Raw genomic sequence first — 4,015 nt, 5'->3', positions numbered from 1 at the left:
CTATGTGGTTATTTCAGTTCTGGGTAGCGGGAACCAATAAGTGACTCTCTCCTCCTACAAAAGACTGTGTTCTTTCCATAGGTCTCTCTCGTATTTCCCAAGCTTTAGAAATTGTATTGAATGATGTGAGTGATATATGCTTTTAGAAACAATAATTTGCTCTGAATGGGAAATGGTCCAAAAGTCTTAGAGATGCAATCTGACATAGCAGCCGTTGTTATTTTTATCCTTGGCCCCTCAAAGAGTGGAGTGGAGGCTGCCCCTCTAAGTGCCCCATTTAACTTATAGTTTTCCCACAGAATGATGGAATTTAAGGACATATCACCAGCCATGCCTCTGCTGCAATTAATCAATTTAAAATACAAACAACAGCTAACCTTGGGTTTCCATTTTTTCCCTAACATCCCTTATCTGTTAGACCAGGCTCGTCCTGCCAGCCGGGAACTCCCAAACACTGGCTCGCAGACAGACTATTTTGATCTTCTACTAGCTCTGGAATCCTAATTGTGTCAGTGCCATTAGAAAGAGCAAATACAGCTACTTAAAGTAAGTGACCTGATAAAAATCTCTGGTTCCTCCTCTGGATGCAGTAGGTGGAGCTGAGGTCTTCCTGTTTTGTTATTGTCCATCAGAGGAGAGCTCAGCTCCCTCAGTCAGTGACCCTGGAGGAACTGGGCTGCCATCCCTCGCTCCACAGTAAGGAAGAGAGCTGAATCCTTGTCCTGGGAGCGTAGTCAGATTACTAAACTTCTGTGTTCACTGGTAAGTTCTCTGCTGAATGAATTATTGAGTGCTTCCCTCGGAAGCCTCTAACATAGTGTGAACTAACGGTTTGGAAGGTTTATCTGCCAAGTATTGGCATTTTGCATGGCTGAAACTAAAAGCAAACCATTCTGGAAATTCGACTAACTTAGGGTTTGCACATCATCTGTTTGCTGTTGCTGAGTTTCCTGCTCTATTCTGTGCATAGGATTAAAATGTCTTGATTTTTAGACTACTTCTAGATCTTCTCTGCTATTCCTAAATCCACAAGTATTAATATCAAGAGTTTGAGAATCACTTCTACACAGCCAGTTTAACCCCATAGGTCTTACTTACGGTTAGGAAAACTGAATCTCGATATCTGATTCTTTTCTTAGTCTCTGGTCTCTTGGGGAACTTGACAAAAACCTTGTAACGGGCAGAATTTGTGATGTGTGGTGGGTGGGTTAGGGTTAGGCTTGAGGAAGTGACTGGTTACTGTTAAGACGATAAAGATACCAGAACATATTCTTGCTCCAGCCCAGGTCTCAGCAGCTTCTGCTCCGTGTTAAGCTCTCTGCTAGCCTCTGGATACTGCGCCTGCTCTATCTGCTCTGTGTTAAGCTCTCTGCTAGCTTCTGGATACTGTGCCTGCTCTATGTAGTCTATGGGTGCCTTGAGCCACCCCTCCTTATCCATCTGAATCTACTACAACTGACAACACTTTAAATCATACAGCCTGGGCCTGTCATTATTCTGAGAAATTTGCACACACTCAAGAGGAATGTGCAGGTATCTGCCTGCATGAATAAGGATAACTGCTTAGTAACCACATAAGAGAGTCACGCTGGTTAGTCAGCTGATCCAGCGCCGAAAGCAGCTTCAGGATAATTTCCTGAAACAATCAATAAGGCCTTCAAGTCCATTTGAAACATACTTTTAAAAGGTAAGACCTTGCCTGGAGGTTCCCAAATGTCTTAGATTTAAGGTATGGTTCGTGCAGCAGCAATTCCTTCACAGCGCCCCCAGGCCTAAGTCCCTCATATTAAGTAGTCAAGCTCCAAATGACTCAGTGCATATATTCTAACCACTGAAGTTGGCTGTACAAATAATAAAGCAATTAGAAGAAAATAGCATTTTTAATTTACTCCTTTTTATTAATTAAATTTATTCATTTATTTTATATCCCAACTATAGTCCCCTCCCTCTTCTCATTCCATTCTCCCCCTCCTCCCTTCCCCTATCCACTCCTCTGTTTCTATTCAAAAAAAGGTCCTCTTAATCGTAATCAGTAATGGGGCTCCGGGACTGCTGTGCCCGTGTACATTCTCAAAGCACAGACTCTCAAAGCGAAGACATGACATCCTCATCTGTTGTTCCACCGCGATTTTGCCGCCTTTTACCATAGAAGCTGCTCAAGAGCTGCTTTGCGAAACTGCACGAGGTATTACTGAATGGAACACAGCCCTGACTCGTGTTAAAACTGTTTGATGTGACCCAGGCTTAAGCCAGTATTCCAGCACTCTGGAGCTTGATTTAGAGACTGGCAGAAGCCCAAGGCCAGCCTGGGTTACATCGTGAGTCCTGGCAAGTCTAAGCTAAAATAGGAAACCTTGTCTTAAAGAAAAAGAAAAATAAAAAAAAAATCCACCCACACCTGAGACAGCTTAAATAAGATTCAAACACTTGAGTATCGCTGAGTTCTCTATGACATTCTTAAATAACTCAAGCTCATCTGTGTTTAGGAGGGAGAACCCCACACTCAAATATTCTCTCCAAACTGGAGGTGAACACTCAACCTAACCTCATCTAATTAATTATTTGTATTTTCCTTCCTTGATGTAGAGGACACAGGACAAAATCCATAGGGAAATGCAGTGGTTGCTGGCCTTGCTGGTAAGCATTAGCGACCTTTGTGCAACCAACAGTGATTTCCCAACTCACTTGAAAATCTGATGCAGTTTAATTGTTTTGTTGTTTTTCTTAAATTCCCATTCCCCCAGTAACATCAACTTAGCAAGTTCACTATGAACCCTTAATTTGTGTGCCTTACTTCTCCTATATCCAAGTTAACCTCGACAGGGCTCTGTTCATGGCATTGTTTCTTTTAAAGCCTGCAACTAATAATTCAATTTACTGAATAGTCTAAAGAGTATTAATACTATAAATGCTATGTTTGCATCAAGATGTAAACCAGCACCACAGTAAGTAACATGAGTGTGCTATTTCCATTAATAAAATGTCTTACTGTGTTCTTACCAGTGCTGGAATTACAGGCATATGGCAACATACATGTTTGACAGCAGTTACTTTCTTCTGGGGCCTGGTACACCCCCAAGAGTTAAGTGCTGCTTGTACACTGGTTGAAGGATTAGTACAGTACTTGAGGCCAGGTATACAGCTAGCTTCATATTAGAGATGAGAAAATGGAGACACAGAAATATTAAACTATCTCCCTATATTGATAACTATCCAACTCTAAAATTCTAATCCTAGTCTCCAGTTTGTAGAGTTGCCAAGGAAATGTACTGCTCAGGGTTGCTGAGTAAACCAGGTTCACACTGGGTTACAGTGACAGACTGCTGGACAGAGGGGTTCTACACATTGCATAATTGATAAAAGGTGGTTATAAGTCATCAATCTCTGACTCAGGATATTAACTTCCAATAAATATTTGCTCTGTTAATTCTTTTAATTGAAAAGCATACAAGATGATCAATTCATTCATTCTACCCAACAAAAAAATCAACCCATTGCCAAATATTTAGTGCAAGCATCATGCTGGGAACGGAGACATCAAAGAAAATACCCTACTTTGGGCAAGTATAGCCTTGTGCAGAAAGAAGACCCACAGACGTGATCAACATAATCAATAATTAATGTAATATGTCCTTGTGGGCACATATGTAGGCCAAGAGTGTTGAGCTCACCATGTAGTCAGAAAGACACATACACCTCATGGGACCATTGCCATCCCTGAGCTGCTTCCTTACTCTGGAGCCTTTGCCTCCATCCTCTGACTGCTGAGGTCCTAGGCACCCCTCTGTCAGTGTCCTGCCACTGCGACACCAGCCTAACCTCTCCTCTTCCTTGCTCGCACTACAACTTAAAGAGAAAACATCTTGGTGCTTTACAAAATATTGAGTTTGGTTTTTAGTTTTGGTTTGGTTTGGTTTGGTTTTGGTTGTTTGAGACAGGGTTTCTCTGTAGCTTTGGAACCTGTCCTGGAACTCGCTCTTGTAGACGAGGCTGGTCTCAAACTCAAAGAGATCCG

General features: G+C 42.0%; 1 protein-coding gene across 2 annotated transcripts in view; it reads left to right on the top strand.

The window, feature by feature from the left end:
- The first annotated feature begins 525 nt into the window (after positions 1-525).
- Fmo1 (flavin containing monooxygenase 1) overlaps positions 526-4,015 on the top strand; it is a 30,574-nt gene continuing 27,084 nt past the window's right edge. Inside the window, exon 1 of one of the 2 annotated variants that reach the window (XM_013352556.2) lies at positions 526-762. The gene's annotated coding sequence lies outside the window, so the exon portion shown is untranslated. The remainder of the gene's footprint in view (positions 763-4,015) is intronic. The other variant, XM_005363975.3, reaches the window with a different exon arrangement.

The sequence above is a fragment of the Microtus ochrogaster genome, assembly GCF_000317375.1.
Source record: "Microtus ochrogaster isolate Prairie Vole_2 chromosome 6 unlocalized genomic scaffold, MicOch1.0 chr6_random_2, whole genome shotgun sequence".
Lineage (NCBI taxonomy): Eukaryota > Metazoa > Chordata > Mammalia > Rodentia > Cricetidae > Microtus > Microtus ochrogaster.
This window is presented reverse-complemented; position numbering and strand designations above follow the sequence as displayed.